This window comes from Solanum verrucosum, unplaced genomic scaffold (assembly GCF_900185275.1).
Source record: "Solanum verrucosum unplaced genomic scaffold, falcon-dt-bn FXZP01000020.1, whole genome shotgun sequence".
Lineage (NCBI taxonomy): Eukaryota > Viridiplantae > Streptophyta > Magnoliopsida > Solanales > Solanaceae > Solanum > Solanum verrucosum.
The window spans coordinates 1356518-1377371 of NW_026019903.1; the positions used below are offsets into that span (position 1 = coordinate 1356518).

Consider the following 20854-nt stretch of genomic DNA (forward strand, 5'->3'; position numbering starts at 1 on the left):
AATTGATGCTAATTTAGTTTATATTTCAATATGGCATTACTAACATAAGTTTTGAAGTTCTAATTTCTAGTTTGAAGTAAATGGTGGAATCTAACAAAGGATGGGTCCAGTCTAACAAATTCCTAACAAATTCAGTTGTACCAACCTCTACATTTCATTTGAGAGCCAAGACAAAAAGGACTAAAGTTTAATAATTAAAATTAAAGGACGGGGTCGTTTGGTTAGAAGACAAATTTTGATCAGGTTAGTTACGTGTTACGTTAAAATTAAATATGTTAGGATTAGTTATTTTGATAGTGAATATTTGATTGTTGTATTAGAAATAATATGCATTACATACTTTCTAAAAATAAATTATTTACTTATAAAAATATCATCTTTAAGTAAATTAAATGAGGTAAAAAGTGATGTATTAAAAGAGTTTGAAGGGATATTTTTGTTATTTTAACTATGTTATCCGAATTGAAGCTATTCGAGAGTTATTATTCCATCGATAAAGAGAAATAACTTATCACATTTTTGTTAAATAATATTTTCTTTGTTCCACATTAGTTGTCAACCTTAAAAAAATATTCGTCCTAAAACATTTTTCAATTTCCAAATTTAAAATAAAAATTAATTTTTTATTTACCCTTAAAATTAATTGTTTGAACGGAAAAGGGTCAAAATTGCCCCTGAACTATGCGAAATAGACCACTTATACCCTCCATTACATTTTGGGATCAAAAATACCCCCGCAGTTATCCTAGGAGACCACAAATACCCTAAAGAGTTAACACCCCAATTTTTTAGTGACGTGGCAAGCCACATGGGACTAATCCCTCCACCTAAGCATTGCCAACTAAGATTCACTACAAAAGAACTTGACTTTTAGTGGCGACAAAGTCGCCACAAAATCCCAAAATATTGCCACTAAAGGTTATGAGTGATTTTTAGTGGCGACTAAGGCTCCAACAACCATTCGCTAGTAAAACCTATTTTTTCAACAAAAAAATATGATAATTAATATTCGATTGCGACCTAATTTTCTAAAATAAATAACTTGCAATATCCATATTTAAAACATCTTATTACGAAAAATAATCAAAATTACTTCTCGATTCAAAGCTCCTACTATATATATATATATAATGCATCATTGTACATTTTATACATTTACATATGACATAAAAATAAAACATATAGTGTCTTCAAACTCCTACTTAATCGATATCATATTTGGTTTTTTAAAAATAATGAAGAAAAAAGCACAAAATTAGAATTTAATGTTGAAAACTTTTAGTGACGATTTTCTGGGCTTTTGTGGCGACTGTTGTTGCCGCTAAAGGCCTAGTTCTTTTGTAGTGAATCCTAGTTGGCAACGCTTAGGTGGAAGGATTAGTCCCACGTGGCTTGCCACGTCAAAAATTTGGGGTGTTAACTCTTGAGGGTATTTGTGGTCTCTTAGGATAACAACAGGGGCATTTTTTATCCCAGAATGTAACGAAGGGTATAAATGGTCTATTTCATATAGTTCGGGGGCAATTTTGACCCTTTTCCGTTGTTTGAAAGTTGAAAAAAAATCAAGAGTATATTAGTAATAAAATAATTTTTTTAAAAGCATATAAATGAAAATATTACAACTAATATAAAACACAGAAAACATATGTTATTACTTTAATGTTTTTATTTAATCATAATAAAATGATATGATTAGAAGTAATTAACATGGAATACTTCAAAAAATTTACCATTAGTTTTCATGTCATAATAAATTTAGGAAGGTAAAAGAGAAGTTTTGAGTGTCTTTAATTATCTTAAACAAAAAGTATGAGTGACATCATATTAATTAAAAAATATCTTTAAATTTCCGCATCATCCAAATTAGTTGTCTCCATATATAAATTAGGAATGCTCAATATATAATACTATCATATATCCAAACAACAAGATTTGCTAGCTGTTTCCATGCATGCTGAATAGTTGTTTCTCTTCATGAATATATATCATCAAAAATTTGAGATTAGTACTAATTTCTTGCTGAAAGAGTAAATCTTTAAATGGATTATACTAGTATGAGGCCGTAAGTATCTTGTTAATTATTATTGGATATGTGATATTATAGATTATAGAAGATATGGACAATATGTGAGCAGTGCCTATGTTCAGAATTTACATGGATCAGCTCAGATGTACGTACGTACTAGTATTTATTTTTCAATATGTTGTGTAGTACTGCTCTCCATTTCGTTGTTATTATTGCTACTTTTCAATCTGCTTTAATTAATTATATAAGCGGAGGCCTAGGGTGTATTGAAAATTAATTAATTAATTAATAACCCTCTATCTCTACAAGGTTTAACAGTTTCTCATGTCAACATTTGCTGATTTTAGAGTTTACACAATATAGGATCATCAAAATCAGTGCTCACACGTAGCACTAACCTTCATCACCTGGTTGCAATTTGATAACTTCATTTCATACGTACATTGTCACTTTCACTTCCTCCTCCGAAAGAACCACATGAGTAGACTTGACACTTATCATTGAAGGCTAAAATACGATTGTATTGAATGATTGATTAAGCAACGTTTTTTTTCACATATATATATAGATCACTAGAATTAACAACGTCAATAGAATTTGGATCAGACTTCAATAACATCCCGATCCCTACTCTTTCAAATTACAAAAATCCCTTAAATTTGGTGGAATCCGGATATATATCCTTCAACGTTTTGATACATCGCGTTTTGATTTCGATCAAATGCATCACTCAACGTCCTTATACATCAATCCAACATATAAAAGAGTAGATATTTTTGTATTTTTTTCAAATGGAATGAAATTTTAAAGAATATGGTAATATAAGTTGTGTATTTAGATAATTTTTCCTAAATAATTTGTCGAATGAATCCAATTTGTGTAGTTTTCCTTTTTAAAATTAAACAATAATTACAACGGTCCATTTGTTTCTAGTGTGGATAACTAACTTAATAAAAGAGACCAGAAATGTGATTCAAACATGCTATATTGGGCTAAAATAGAGGGCTTTGTATGTTTCGTCAACAATTCCTGTAATCCAATTTCTTTAGTAATTGTACAGACCACAAAAAAAAAAAAATCAACTAAATATTCACATATATATGTAATGTATTGATTTATATATATATATATATACTATGTATCAGAGATGTATACATATCCATATATATTGGTGATCCAATATTTCTTTGTATACATATCCATATATACTGTTTATGCAATATCATTTTAATATTCCTGTATTAATGGAATGTATATCATTTTTTTTGTGATTTGCAGTAATGATAAGCGTTGAGTCAAGCTACATAAATAATTAGTATTAAAGATAAAAAAAGGTACACAGAGAAAATATTTTATTTATTGAGGGTTAATAACTAATTGTGGTGATGATAGAACTAATCAGTGATTCAGCAATAATAATTCTGATTATGAAACTTGATATTTTGGCTTACGTTTGTTTGATTCAAAGAAGAGAGACCAAATCAGGTTTGAACATGATAGATTTATGAGCTAAACTCATACACGTGTAGGATGATATTTGGACGTTCAGTATATTTTAACATGCTATAATATTTTATTTTTCACGTCATCGCTAGAGGACATATTTCGAATTTCAAAAGGAAACTATTTTGTTTCGCTTAGACACCAATCCAATATTTCTAATTATTTATATTAGGTTCAATATTGCTTTTTTGAGAGTCTATTAGAAATAACTTTCTACCTCACAAAAAAATATAAAAATTGTGTATATTCTAACTTCCCTCGATTTTATTTGTGATATTACATTAGATATATTATTATTATTTGCGAGCTCAATTGTTCTTAGATATTTTTCCTTTAAAATTAATAAAATAACCTCTATTTCATGTGCAGCTAGCCGATTTTTGTCTAAATATATAAAAAGGTCAACCCATGAAAAAAATAATATAAAAGGTCAACTCATGAAAAAAGTTAACATAAAAAGGTCAGCTGTTTTCATTAGAAAAACGTGAGCCACTTGTCAATTGAATAGAGTTTAATTTGCCTGATATATGTTTGTTGAATAAATTTTCATTTAATAAATAAAACTTATATTGAGTTGTTAGTTTTATTATTGATCTAAATGTTCCGAATTAAGGTTTAATTAACGAATTCACATGAAGAAAATATTTTAAAAAAAATTCACAGGAATTTGGAAATTAATTGATTAGTGATTAGTTTGTTGTGTGATTTTATTAATTAAATTTCTGACTTTTTTATTTAGAATAATTTTTATAAGAAGAACATGTTTGATAGTGATGAAATTGACGAAGAAAATATCATCAAATATTCCATTATCTAATTTTTAATATTTTATTGACCCGTGAAGTGGTGTGCTTTAACCCTTTCTTCTTGTGTTTATTGATAGAGCCTAATTGGATGCATGAATATGACTATATGAGATTTTTATTTTTATTTTTATTAAAAAAAAGTATATGACTATATGAGTTGTTTCAAGAGGTTGCAATTCGATTGGACCTTTTATTAGAACAAAAAGTAAAAATCAATCAATTTTACGAAAAGTTTTATTGAATTATGAATTTTGAAGCATTGATTCGATACAATTGCATGTCTACTGGCCCCTATGTACATGCCTTTGATTCTTGAAGTCAACCATATCAATTTCAAAGTGAGGTACTACTACGGATCAAGGTGAATAAAATCGAATCGAAAAATAAGATTAAATTGGAGAAAAAATCAATCAATAATTTAGTTTTATTTGATTTGGTAATTGATAGTGGAAATTTAATTATACTTGGATTGGTTTGATTTTAACTAAAAAAAATCAATATATATATATATATATATAAAATTTAAAATTTATTTTATACATAAAAGTATTTACTTTGATATAGTTTATAAATTTTTCTTATACTTTTTTAGGTTTTTTTTTAAAAATCTTTTAACATATTATTTCAACTTTTGAGACTTAGAATTTTGAATGGTCCAATAAATATTATCGTTCATAGATAGTAGTAAGTACTCAGTAGTAACTCTAATAAAGTTCAAATCAAAATCAAATCAACACTAACGATAACAACAACAACAAAAAAAATCAATTCGTTACTAAGAACGATAATAATGTTAAATATTTGTTCTTTAGTTTTACATTGGTTTAGACAATTAAAATACATAACTTAATCATATTTTTTCTTTAATATTTATTCATGTAATTAATACTTATTAGATTTATTTTAGCATGATTTAGTACTTTTAAATTATGATCATTTTCATTATGACTTATTAATTTGCAATATTTGTTTATCCAATTTTATTATTATTTTTTATTGAATATTGTAGTGTCATTACTGATCTCATATTTTATGATTTTTTCTTAAGAAATGTCTTAAATAGTTATATTTGTAGGACTAAAAAAATATTTGAATCACAAGTTAATTATATCTTATACGAATACTTTACTAGAAAAAGCTGGAAAAAAAATCCAAAAAAAAAATAATAATCTAAATTAAAAAACTCAAATTTTATTAATATCAATTAAAAAGTCACTTATGACCAATAAGTAAAACATGATTTTTATGTAGGAAAAATAGAATAAACAAAGTAAATGGAATGTTAGTGCATTTCTTGTTCACGAATGTAAAAGTATTTGGACAACAACTGTTGTGCACAAATAATATAGACAGAATATAAAAGTTCTTATCTTGGCGTAAAGCATATGCTAAAATATTTTCGACTTGGGTGGAGGATGTTATTATTAGCTAAGTTGGAAAAGGGGTGGCTAAAATTTAAAATATTGAAATTTTTACACTGCAAAAACAATTTAACAAAGTCCAAAAAATTAAGATCCCCTAAAATATGGGTTTAATGCATGTATTGATAGAAAGTGATAAAAAGTTTGTCCCAAAAATATGAAAGTGAAACATTGGACAAAAACACTTAACATGGGACAAATTAAAGTTCACCTACTAATTATGCAAACTTAGAATCAAAGGATCTTTGAAAAAAAAAAAATCTCCCCAGTTTTTTTTAAAAATGACCTTTTTTATTTTTATTTTTATTTTAAAAAGACATCTTTCTTTTAACAGTTTAATTTCAGCTTTCTACATTTTAAAACCACAAAATTAAAATACATTTTGATATATTTGACATAATTTTAAACCTTCTTTTTTTAAATAGGAGAAAGTAATTGGTTATGTATGTGCAAGGTTAAGGGTCCTTCACCTAATATTGGACCACTAATTAAGTTTTCTTAATTCATTTAGTTGTATAGTTCATTAAAATTAAATGGATACCATGTGCCTTGCCCTACCAAGTCACTAGTATTTGTAAGTAATCCCAACGTTAAGTTTTTCAATTACCATTACTTGGTTGGTTGTTGTGAATAATATATGATTAATTAAGGAACACGTTACAAGAAGAATGTTAATTAGTTGAACTAGCAAATTTATGCAAGATTTGAATCAACTATATATATTCACGAAAATACTTAATTGGTCTAAATGGGTTTCACCGCTATATTATATGGCTCTTTTAAAAGGATAAATACTTCATAATGAAAGAAACAAATGGATTAGAGAAATTTCATTTTTTAATGTATAAAAATTTAGATTTTATTCGTTAAATGGTTTAAAATTTTCAAAATAAACAAAAGGAAGAAAAAATTATAAGTGCATTCCCTACACAAATATAAAAGTGCATGGATGATAATTGTTATATAAAAATAGTACTCTCAATGTCCCAATGTATGTGACATAATTTGTTTTTCGAGAGTAAAACAATTTAAGTTTGACTGATAATTAATTTGATCATGGAATCTTTAATTTTTTTAAAAAAATGAAATTTATATATTTGTAGACTACGTAAAAATACTATAATTGATAATTCAAAAAATTTAAACAATATATGAAAAAACTTACGGTCAAAGATAGACTTGTTTGAATCTCAAAATTTGAAATGTATCGCATAAATTGAGACATAGTGATAGTAAATAAAGGCTTGTGTGGAGTTACAAATCCTAACAAGATTAAAATAAATTCTAATTAAGTGATTTCTTCCAATTTTCTAAGCATTGTTGGACAAATTTAAATTATTTAATATCTATATTGATGGCAGATAATAAATATTATGATTATAATTATATTTATTTAATGATTTATGTGTAAAGGATAAGCGAAATAGAGTTGTCATTATTGAAATGAAGACTCTAAATGTGAAAAGTAAGACCAAAAGTTATGAAATAATTAATTGAAAAGGAAGTCAGCTTTGAATATTAATATGATTTATGAATGGGTAGTTTGTGGTTAGCTGTTAGCCCTTAAAGAAGAGAGAATCATAATATATGGTGCAAAATTGCCTTTTATTATGGTGAAAAAGTCATCCACATACACAGACTTGGGACCAAAGTGCACCCAAAAATGTGAAATAGCTGTTTTTAAAATGGATGAGAACTAGAAAATGATTATGATTTATAAAATTTATTAACAAAAAAAATGCTAAATGAATTCTTTAAAATTGACTATATCTTGATGCTAATGAGTAATTCAATACATATATTAATGTAAGTTGTTATGATTTAATGGAATAGTAAAAGTGTGTACGACTAACATAAATGGTTGTGAATAGTTGAGATTTCTTCGTTCTTAAAAGTGTGAATCACTGGTCCCGAATGCTAATATTATATGGGGATAAAACTTGGGACCAAATAATCTTGGAGGAAAGGGGACAAAACCACATTTTATTTTAGAGAAAAAATAAATATCCTTATATGTGGTAACATCAAACATGGACGGTTAATGGTCGTTTTCCTAAAATAATTAAAAAAACTAAGCAAATCTAATGATGGAAAATTGGACCACGGAGTATACTAGAGTTGGAGTTCATTAGATATGTGCCTTGCACTAACAAGTTACTTTACTCATTAATTATCGCTTTAAGTTACAATTACCAACTTTTGCTAGGTAATTAAGATTAATAGCATGTTTGGCTAAAAGTGTTTACCTTATAAAAAATTAAGACGTTTGGTTAAGCTTTTGGGAGAAAATAGGTTAATAGATCGAAGTTGTTTTTCATAAATCAAACAAGAGTAAAACTTTTTTCCCAAATGCAAATACATATAGAAGTATTTTTGAAATGTTCGGTCAAACATTAATTGTTGTTCTGTGTTTTAAAAATTCATTGGTCAAACACAAATCATTTCTCATAAAAATATAATCCTTAATTCTGTCCCAATTTATGTGGCACCTTTTTCATTTTAGTTCATTGCAAAATGAATGTCATCTTACTCTAATTAGAAACAATTCAACTTTTTTTAAAATTTTCCTTTTTATCATTAATGAAATGATTTACAACCACACAAATATCTACGGATTTTTAGTAGACCACAAGTTTTTTTTTTAAAATCTTTTTTTCTTAAACACCGTGTTAAGTCAAACGATGCCATATAAACTGAAAGAAGACAATATTCTTTTTTTGAAAAAAAAATAAAATTAATTTCAAAAGTTTGATCAATCCAACTATAATACTCATTACGAACACACGTTACTAGAGAGATATTAATTATTAGTGGGAAGTTTAATTTTTGGATACGAATTTGAATTAATCAAAATTAAAGCGGATAATAAATGCCGATGGAATAGTAATATGCAAATTAGGAAGGTCATCATTTTATATTATTAATACATGTGGAACTTTAAACTTGCAATTCAAAGTTTTCCTTATTGCTAATTAGCTATATTTGACATTTAAACTTGTGGTCACTTTTCTTGAGGAGTTGGGACCTAACATATATTTTCTTCGAAATGCTACACATAATAATTGATAATTTTCATGTCTTTTAAAATATGGACGACTTGGGATATTCAATAAATACATGACATTGGAGAACATTATTCTTCGAAATCGAAAATTTAATGAATTTTAGAATATATTACCCAGCAAAAATATCACTAATTTGGATTGTTATTCAACTTGACGTATTTTCCTAATGACATCCGTATAGAATATCAAGGAAATTAATGCAACAAACGTTGACTACGTCTCTAAATGACATTCTATGACTTTAATTTAGATAAAAAAATTTTTATAAAAATTGTTTAATTTTTGTTTTTTTCTTCTTCTTTTGTGTTAGTCAAATATCAAGTTTATATTTTTAACACAAAACAAAAGACATAATTAGACAGCAGTAATCAAAAGACCGTTGAATTTAAATTAGTGACATCATAATTTAATTATTATGTGAATAGTCAGTTCGTCCTAGCTAATTTCCTATTTAGTACGTATTTAAATAAGCAGCTTTTTATTTTTTTGTAAGAGTAAGCCATAAACGACTTGGCCTTTCCATTTCTCCCCATAATAATAATAATAATAATATCGTTTGGATTAGTTTCAAAAAGTGATGGAAAGAAAGAAATGTCAACGTCCATTAATTGTAGAATTAGAAAATAAGAAGCTTTTATATCTATAATCTTTGACTCGATTGGACACCAAATAAATCATTGGCCACCATAAATGACATTTAAATACTCCGTCCGTCCACAATTGTTTGGCAGGTATACTAAAAATAGATGTTCAAGATTAATTGTCAATTTAAATAATCAAGAAATAATTAGTCACTTTTTTCCAATTCTGCCCTTAATGATAGTGTAGTTCAATTGAAAAGTTATGTGGACTTTTGGTATTCTTAGTATAGTAAGGTTATATTAGGCAAATTACACCTTGTATTAAATTTTCCTTGAGGGGTGTGCATGACCTTACCCTGACAAACAATTGTGGACGGAGGGAGTAGTAAAGAAGTAGCACAATAAGATTAGGGCCCAAACTCAATTTTCTATGAAAGGTCTTGGACTAATTTTTTTTAATAAAAATGATTATTAGAATTCCTTTTTGTTATAATGTTAAAGAATGACAAAAGTCTCACATCGATGGTTAATGAGATGGGTGGACTCCTTATAAGGCTTGGACAATCCTCCTCCCTTTGAGCTAGCTTTTGGGGTGTGAGTTAGACCTAAGACCTAATTTTACATATAAGCATACCTTTTTTATATGCGAAGTCCTTAGTAATTCTTTTTCATTTCCTTTGAGACATTATTGATTTTAGGTGGAATTTCATCAATTTAATTTTGAAAATTTATTTCTGTTGTGGAAATTGTTAAGTTAATTCTATAAGTAATACAAATACTTTTCTTTATAAAATAAAAAGGGTTTTTTGGCTGTTGAGTACATCTTCTTTTACTTTTTTTGCGTTAGAAAATAAATCTAAACAATCAATAATTCTTTATCACTCTCTTCGTTTGATGATCTCAATTTTCTATCGCTAATTATATGTAATTAAATATATTTTCATACACTTTGAATGATCTAATCAATTTGAAGGAAAATTAATTGATTAGTCTACTATATGTAAAAAAAAAAAAAAGTAATCAATTCTAAAAAAAAAACTCAATAGACTTTGTGATTTTATTATCAACATTGTCATAAATTATTTCTTTTTATAAATTATGCATTTTGTTGTGAAATTCAGACAATATATACATATCATGTGCAATACTCTAGGGAAAATCATTTGGTTGCAGTTTTTTCTTATAGATATTTTATTTTATTTTAAAAATAAGGGATAAGGGTCTAAAAAATACCTCAACTTTGGTCGAATTTTTTGTTGCGTTACTAAACTTTCATGAGGACCTATTACCTCCCTAGACTATTTAATACCGTATTTTAAACATATATATTTGTCCATGTGGACATAAAAATAATGCAAAATTATAAATAGTAATGTGTCCACGTGGGCACATATATACCTTTAAAATACACTATTAAATAGTTCAGGGGGTAAAAAATACGGTATTAAATTGTCTAGGGAGGTAATAGGTCCTTATGAAAGTTTAGTATCGCAACAAAAAATCCGACTAAAGTTAAGGTATTTTTCATACCCTTATCCCTAAAAATAATCAAACCTCTTGCGATCTACGACAAATTAATAAGCATATCTTTGGATTTTAAAAAAAACTAATTACAATCAATATATCATGCCAAATAATCATAACCAATAAAAACTCCAAATTATCAAGCTCATATATACATTGTAAAACAAAATAGTTTCACTTTAATTAGTTTTTGAATTATCACTAACTTTTAGTAATTTCAACAATACATCTTTTATTTGTGGATTTTCAAATAATATTGCTTTTAGATTTTCAATGCATTTTATCAACATGATTGTGAGTTGTGACAATAATTTAAAAATTAGATTGGGTACATTATTTAGAATCTATTAGAAGAAAAAAATAAATATATACATTGAATTATATATACATTGTATGTTATATGTACAAATCATATAACATTTGTACAAGAATTAGCCATTGTTACAAAGTATCAAATTTCAAGTGATAATATTTCTTAAACATTCTATAAAAATGTATTCTTATTTTGCTTTAGGCTTTGTCCTCCCTTCAATCAAGCCATAAATCCGATAAGACTTCGCAATTTTTTAAAGTAAACTCTTAAAAACTCCCAAAATCTCATTAAAAATTTCATAAAATTGGGAATTACCATAAAAATCTTTCGGCGATCATTAAAGCACTTTCATCATCAAGAAAGCAAAGTGTATGATATCTCACGCCATTCGAATAGATTTCAAAGCAAATTGTACGGTACAACAAAGGAGTTCATTCAATATCGTCTTTGTTTGTGAATATTAATAATGCACCATATCCTTCATATTGTATTATTCTCATTGACTGTAAAGTTAAAATAAAAAAAAGGTAATGGGAGCGGGGGGGTTGGGAAGGGGCACACATAGTGCAATAAGAACAAATAGAAAGTCGCCAAGTCTTAACAAAATTTTCAACTACAATGATTGTAATTTAGATTATAACAAAATCCTATACAAGCACTGCAGCAGATGTTGTAGAATCCTTGCATCTGAACAATGACACCAAAATTAGGTTCACATCTTACAAAAGTTCCAAGCACTAAAATTAGTTTCTAATGGAGTCCAAAAAATATTATTTTTCACCTTTTTCCCCTTCTTTCCCAAAAGCCAATTCTCTAGTCAAGTTTTTGCCATTTTGGGTTTGAATACTCTTAATTATGCATCGAGATGGTCGAAATATCTTTATCCTTGACCAATTATTTCAAATTTGAGCCATAGAAATAGATAACCTTTTGTGTAACGTAACGCTTATGATAGAGTGCAGGGTTGATGAAGGTAACAAGCTTTTAAACTTAATGCATGTGACATTTGAAAGCTTCATAACTTGTTCTTAAACACCATAGCTAGAAGAGGAAGAAGAGAGAGTTGTTGATTGTATTTTTATGACTTGATACAATGTATCTGTACATAGTGTGTATTTATACTACAAACATGTGCAGTAACTAACTCAACAAGGCATCTTTCTAACTAACTTCTTACTAATTGGTTAACTAACTCAACCATATAGCTTGCTTAACTATCTTCATTAGTTAACACTCCTCATCAAGCTTATGGTTGAAATACATTTGCCATTCCAAGTCTGCTCATCAGCCAGTTGTGTTGTTCTTTTCCCAGCCATTTAGTCAGCAAATCAGCTAGTTGATGTTTGGTGTTAACATGTTCTGTTTTCAGCATTCCTTGACAAATTCTTTCCCTCACAAAGTGACAATCAATATCTATCTGTTTGGTTCTTTCATGGAATATTGGATTGGCAGCTATTCTTGCTGTCACACGTCATATGTACAGGCAGATTTATACATACTCCCAACTCTTTGTATAGGCCTAACAACCAAGTAATCTCTGTTGAACAAGTAGCCATGCTTCTGAACTCTGCCTCAACTGAACTTTTTGACATTGTTTCTTGCTTCTTGGATTTCCAAGATACTAAAGCATCTCCAAACTTTACTAGATATCTTGTAATAGACCTCTTGGTCTCCACACATGCTCCCTAATCAGAATCACAGTAGGCAGTTAGTTGTGTAGTCTGTTTGGCTGGCATTAGCAGTCCTGAACCAAGAGCCTCTTTGATGTATCTCACCGCTCTTAGGGCAGCCTCTATATAGGACTGTTTAGGTTGGTGCATGAACTGGCGTAACACATATACAGTGAAGGCAAGGTCAGGTCTTGTCATGGTAAGGTAGAGTAGTCTTCCTACTAGTCTTTGATACTCTGCAGGATTTTTGAGTAGATCATCATTTTTAGACCCTGTGTTATCCACATACTCATCATACTTAATAGAAGTGAGTTTCTTATTCATTTTTAATGGTGTGTAGGCAGATTTGGCTCCTCCTAGCCCAAACTCATAAATGAGTTTCAAAGCATACTTCCTTTGTGTCATTAAAATACCCCTGGTGGATCTAGAGAACTCAATACCTATGAAGAATTTGAGTTCTCCTAGATCCTTCATTTTGAAGTTGGTTTAGATTTCCTTCCTAGTGCTGCATAACTATTGAGGGCTGCTATCAGTGATTAGAAAATCATCCACATATACTAGCACTACCACAATGTTACCATTAGCCTGTGTAGTGAAGAGTGAGTGGTCAAAATAACTTTGTGTGAACCCCATCTGCACCAAGCCTCAGTAAGCTTTAAATTCCATTATTACCTAGGTGCTTGTTTAGGCCATATAATGATTTGTGTAGTTTGCACACCTTCCTGCTCTCCTCCTTGTTTGCAAAGCCACTAAGAATCTCCATATACACCTCATCATTTAGATCACCATTAAGGAAAGCATTGTGCACATCCATCTGATAAATGTACCATCCTTTAGATGAAGCCAAACCAACCACAAACCTCACAATTACCTTCTTTGCTACTAGACTGAATGTCTCACCATAATCAAGACCCTTCCTTTGACTGAACCCCTTAGCAACAAATTTTGCTTTGAACCTTTCTACTGCCCCTGAAGCCAAGAATTTGATCTTATAGATCCACCTGCACCCAATAGGTATTTTACCAAGAGGGAGGTCAACAATGCTCCAAGTGTTATTAGTTTCTAGAGCTGCAATCTCCAAATCCATAACTTTTACCCAAGCAGAATCAACAGAAGCCTCTTTGAATAATGCAGGCTCAGAAATAGATGAATAAGCATGAAAAGTATGTCTATAAGAGAGGGACAAATGAGAATAAGTGAGATGAGCTGCAAGTGGATAGAGACAATTATTGGTTTTGGGCTTAGTTACAAAGTCCTGCAGCCATAGAAAGGGTCTACTTGGTTTGCCTGATCTTCTTGAAGAAGTAATAGAAACCTCAGAATGCATAACTGGGAGATGAGTTATTGAAGGATATGGTAGTGGATTATGGTGTGATGAAACTGTAGGAGATGTTATAGGAGGTTCAAAAGGAGGTACTTCTGGAGGTACTACAGACTCAGATGAACAAATATCAACAGGTGGTTCAATATCAAGAACTGGAAAGAGTGGTTCTGAGGAAGCTTGCATGTGTTTAAATGGAAATAACTCTTCATGAAACACCACATGCCTATTTACAAAGAAACTATGAGCATGAATGTCATATAGGACATACCCTTTTTTAGTGGATGAACATCCCATAAACACAACAGGAATAGCCCTGGAGGAGAATTTATCAACTAATTTTGGAGAAGCAGCATAACACAAACACCCAAAAATCTTCAAGTGGGATAAAAATGGAGAGTGATGATAGAGTTTTTCATATGGAGACTTGTAAGAGAGTACTCTAGAAGGGAGCCTATTTAGGATATACACAGCAGTAGAGATACAATGACCCCAGTACTTGAGAGGTATTGAAGGTTGAAACCTCAGTGATCTGGTCATGGCAAAGATTATTCTATGCTTTCTTTTAGCAATACCATTCTGTTGTGGTGTATATACACAAGTACTCTGATGGGCAATGCCAAGGTCACTTAGTAATGTTTGAACCTCACCACTGAAAAATTCACAGCCATTATATGTCCTCAGTGTTTTCATAGTGGTGGAGAATACATTTTGAACCTACTTGACAAAGTGTTTGAGTACTACTATAGTGTCAGCTTTAGATGCAATTAAAAACACCCAAGTGTATCTGCTAAAGTCATCCACAATTGTCACAAAAAACCTCTTGCCATTATATGGAGGAACTCTGTAAGGTCCACAAAGATCACAATGCAACAATTCAAATACGTGTTTGGTCCTATGAGTACTTGAAGGAAAATGAAGTTTAGTATGTCTAGCTAAATGACACACAAAACAATGAATTTGATCACTACTCTTTAATGCCTTGAGACACTCATGCCTCTTTATTACATCAATAGGTGCATGACCAAATCTTTTGTGCCATATACTACTACTAGACTCAGAATGAGTAACAGAGTTGACAGACGTAGATAGCTGAACATGTTTACTACTATTGACCTGTTTATCTGGAGCTTGACTTGGTCCATTTTGTAGTATGTTTAAGTCATGTTCCTCCTTACCAATCCCCTTTACCAAACTAGTGGAGAGGTCCTGGAAAAGACAAAAGTCAGGGAAAAAACAAACCATACACCGTAACTCTATTGTAATCTTTGAGACTGACAACAAGTTAAACTTGAAGTCAAGTAGGAATAACACATTGGATATAGACTGATTGGCTAGCACACAAGTGCTTCCAATGTGAGTGACTGCTGCAACTTTACCATTTGGTAAATGTACCTTACTGTCTCTTTGCGCATAAATTTTCCTAGCTTTGTCTAGAACTCCAAGGTCAGATGTAATATGATGAGAGGCTCCAGTATCAATTATCCATTATTTATTGGCATAATTACATGATAGAGTAATATGAACCAAACCTACATCATCAGTAGTGGCAATGTTTGCACATGGCTCTGTTGTGTTCTCACCACCAAGTCTTGAAAGCAGTTGGAGAATTTGTTGATACTGAGCAGAAGTGAAAAAAGCTCCAATGTGTGGACCTGTTCCTGAGGCATTTTTCCCTTTTGTTGCTACATCCTATGGTCTCTTGTCCAGGATTAGGAGGAAGATTCACCTGATTAGCATACATCACAGTATTCAGAGGTTTCCTCTTGGACTTGAAATATGTAGGGTATCCAACTATTTTGTAGCACTGCTCCCTAGAATGATCCTTGCACAGTGTTCACATTGTAGAAAATTCTTTCTAGTTTTGTAGTTTCCTCCTGAAGAACTAGTACTGTTGTTGTATCCTCCACCATGATCACCAACACCTGAGAATGAACTAGTGGAATGTACTTTTGATTATCCTGCTCAATTGTTGTATGTGTGATTTCTGTGAGTGTACATTGTTATGCCTTCTATTAGCCCTGAACCACTAGAACTATTGCTTGCCAGATTTCTCTAACTCTCTTGATCAATCAGCATTGCATAAGCTTTGTTTAGTGAAGGAATTGGACTCATCATTAAGATCGGACTTCTAGGAGGGGAATATGACTCATTTAATCCCATTAGAAACTGTAGAAGCCTTTGATAGTCGCAGTGTTCACCAAATTTGTTTGACTCCGGACATGGAAACTTGGACATGGCATGATAACATCATACTCATCCTAAAGGTCTCTTAGCCTTGAGTGATAGTCAGGAATTGACATTGTACCCTGAGTGAGAGAATGAATCTCCCTATGTAACTGAAATATTCAGGATCCATTCACAGTGTCAAACATTTCTCTTAGATCTAGCCACACATTTTTAGCATCAAATGCATACACTACAGAACTACGAAGACCAGGCCTCACTACATTCATAATCCAACTCAAAACTACTGCATTACACCTTTCTCACTGATCATGTAACTTAGGCTCAAACATAGATTTAGGGAATCTTCTATCTACAAATCCTAGTTTACTTCGACCTACTAGACCAATTTGAAATGACCTACTCCATAAAGCATAGTTCTCTGATCATGGTAATTGCAGAGAGATTAGAGAACTACCTGGAGTTTCTGTATGTTAAAGAAACAAAGGATGATTGTGATCAATGATATGAAATGTGGTTGTGTGAGAGCCACTTCCAGTATTGGTGGCTTGAATCTCAGCTCTTTCCATTGTACCTCCAGTCATGAGATCCTAAAGCTTTCTTCTAATTCACCTGTTTTTGAAAAGGTGAGATCGAAATACCTAGGTATTCTCTATGATCGTGGGCTCTGATACCATGAAAGCTTCATAGTTTGTTCTTAAACACCATAGCTAGAAGAGGAAGAAAAGAGAGTTGTATTAATTGTATTTTTATGACTTGATACAATGTATCTGTACATACAGAGGTGTATCTAGAGGGGGTGTCGTGGGTTCACGTGAACCCATGCTCCCTTCTCTAGATCAAATATTGTAGTGTTATATTTTTTTAAAAATATTTAAATATAGATGTGTGAACCCATGTTTAAAATATCATATAAAAATGCGATGATGATTGAGTGTACTTTTCTAAGTGAGAGATAGAAATTTAAATCTTATATCTATCTTGTTTCTTTGAGTAACACTTTTTCAAGTGGTTATCAGTTACACTTTTGTCGTTTCAACTAATTTTTCTTTTGTTTTTTTCCTCTATTCTTTCAAAATTTTCAAGTGTGTTACATTGAGAATTCCTAAAAAATTTAGCATTGTAAGTTTTTTATATAATTAAATCAAATGTGTATATTAAAATTTAAAACCAGTAGTATTATATATTTTGGATCTATAATTTTTAAACTTTAATGATTCATATTACAAACTAAAAGTCAAATCGATCAATTTATATTAGAGATACATTTTTTCGTAATCGTGCACCCATCTAGCCGAGATCCTGGATATGCCTCTGTACATAGTGTGTAGTTATACTACAAACAGGTGCAGTAACTAACTCATGTCAACAAGGTATCTTTTGAACTAACTTCTTACTAATTGGTTAACTAACTCAACCATATAGCTTGCTTAACTATCTTCATTAGTTAACAACATTTTAGGCATATCCGTCGTTGGATCATCAGAGAAGAAAGAATGACATGACATGACATATTAAAATATACATAATGAAGTTGTCTTGCAATATTTGGAGTCATATTAGTAAGTGTAACTAGTACCATTTATAACAAGGCTGAATACAGCTCACTCCATTTATACACACCTCAGTCACTTGCCACAAAGCAAAACAAAGTTGATACCATCTGGCATCTGGTACACCATTACATTGGCACGCAATAATCTACATTTCCCACTTCACCCAAAAAATAAGTGATTTTACGTTTCAATTTTTATAACGCACTCAATTACTTTGATATGATACTGATTGAGTTATACGTGTATTAAATATGAGTGAATCAAATATTTTATTTAACTTGTTTTCAACTCGTTTAATATCTGATTCGATCCACTCAATTTATGACGTTGTTCGTTTAATGCGACCACGCTAGCACATCAAAAGAGCTATTGGAACATTAATAAATAATCAAGAGAAGTGAATTACTATTCGAATTCATGGATATCTTATAAATCAAGCTACAATGTAAGAACTTATACGCACAAGGAAAGATAATTACTCTTTTATTATTAATCAGGTCTCAAGTCTCAGGTTCAAGTTCTACTAAATATAAATATAAAAAAATTATGAAGGTAAATTTTTGAGCTATTATTGGATATCAATATATAGTAATTTGACCTGAACATTTGTGTACTTTTTGTCTTAAAATAAAACTTGTGGAAGGAGGGAAAGAAACAAAGAGAAGAAATATACGAAAATCTGGATGGTCCCCAAATTTTTAACTAAATGAATTCAGGGTCCATAAGTCTTTTAATATTTATCTTTATATTTAGTTTTATAAAAAAAGAAAAAATGGTCTGATATACCTTTCAACTTTGACATTTGACGTTGATATACTTTTTCGTTAGGAAAGTGACTCCTATATGTATACCATTTTCCCTAATAAATTGATAACGAACTTATTTCTTTTTCCATTCTCCTCTATGAATAGAAAAAAGGAAAAGTTGGAAAATGAAAGGGAAAAATCATATTCAAAGTACTTCTAATTAGTTGAACTTTCCTTTAATCCTTCAAATTCAATCATCAGATAATGATTTATGAAATCTTGAATAACAATATTTAGGGGTCTATTTAAGTCAAAAAGAAAAAAAAAAAACTTAAGAGTATGTGACACATAAAACATAAATTAAAGAAAGCTCATACCTTTTCCTCCCCCCAAACACACACCTTTTTCTTTCATAAAAGATATATACTATCCGTTATGAAGTTCAATTTTTCTATCTTCAAAATAGGCAATCGAGTTTAAATTTGAACTAAATTAAGTCAAGTTATAAGTATTATGTTTTGGTTTTTTAGAGTTAAATTATATGAATTTTGATTTATATATACTTTCATCATATTGATATGAAAAGAATGTCTGAATTTTAATTTTTAAAATATTGAATTAATATGATTCAACTCAACTTCAATTATTTTAAGACAAAGGAAGTATCACAAAAAGATAATTGAAATATTTAAGAACAAAAAGAAAAGGTTTTGTAGTGTTTGGTCTATAAATTATTGGTAAATTCTAATTTTGGTCGTTGTGATATCTGAGTAAACACATTTAACTTTCAATTATTTGAAATATGCACTTTTGATTTATTTACTTGTGAATACCACTGAATTTTTAGAATTATTAAACAGTTTCACCATTTAATTACCCATATATTTTGTTAAGTAAGATATTATTGCTTCATATTCGAGGATAATATTATCAAAAATAAAAAAAAGCGAGGAAAGAATATAATGAGACCTCAACTTTGTAATATTGCAGTTATAACAATTGTACTAATTTATTTAAAAATTAACCATAACAAATCTAAGAGAAGATCTCTTCCACCAAACTAGAGTACGTTTTTATTCAATTTTCTGACCGTTCTACTCCATAATAATAATAATCATTATAAAGCTTTTTTTCCTTTCCACAGCCGTAAATGAATTTCACCAAGTAAAGTTGGTTATTTTTAAAAAATAAATTATTTTGTCTGTTTATTATAGTAGTCTAACTTTAATTAATGTAACGCAATATAGAACAGTTTGATATCGACGACTGCATAATGAATGGAATAGTAAATATATATAGACACACATATTTAGTATGCATTTGGCCATACAATATTATATCACGATATGAAATCATGAAATGAAATCAACGTTTCAAAAGGTAATCAAACAGGATATTAAAATTCTCCATGTAGCTGTTGGTAATAGCAAAAATTTAGAGATGAGTGTCTTAGCAGTTGGGTCCCAACAGTACAGTAATGTGTAGGTGATGGGAGTAAAGGAATCAGCCCACCAACATTTGTGAAGTCTGAATCAAACATTTACTACCTCTCCTCTCCTGCACGGACCCGACACTATAAGCAAACTTATTAATTTTAATGACCGTTTGGTGATATGTATAAGAATAGTATCGAATAGAATATATTAGTTATATTGAGATTAAAATTAATACTGATAAAATAAATTAGATAACACTCGAATACATATTAAGTACTGATCTTCAATTCTAATTTTTTAATTTAGTATATCTAGGATCATGTCTACGATGATACCGCTAACTAATTATTTTAATATATTTAGGTAGGTGGATACTTTGTTGGTGTTGGTGGTGGTGGTTATACTCTCTGTATTCTGCATTAACTCACTCTTGTAAACTCTTTATTTAGTCACCCACTACCTTAAATTTTGAGGGTCCCTTATATCTCCTCTATTTTCTCTATATAATAAATATTCCCTATGATTTGAAGTACCTCTTTGCCACCTGCTTCCTTCCTTTCTCTTTAACCAACATCTAGCTTTAGGCTTAGCTCCTAAGTGTGACAATAACAAAAGGTAAAAGACAACAACAAGTGTTTTTTTTTTTGTGACTAGATAATATTAGACTTGCTAATTAGATGAAAAAGACATAGTCAAACA

The 20854-nt window shown here is 30.0% G+C and overlaps 1 protein-coding gene across 3 annotated transcripts in view; it reads left to right on the forward strand.

Annotated features, from left to right (window-relative positions):
• LOC125820978 (phragmoplastin DRP1E-like) overlaps positions 1-20854 on the forward strand; it is an 80331-nt gene that overhangs the window by 37540 nt on the left and 21937 nt on the right. The gene's annotated exons all lie outside the window — the stretch shown is intronic.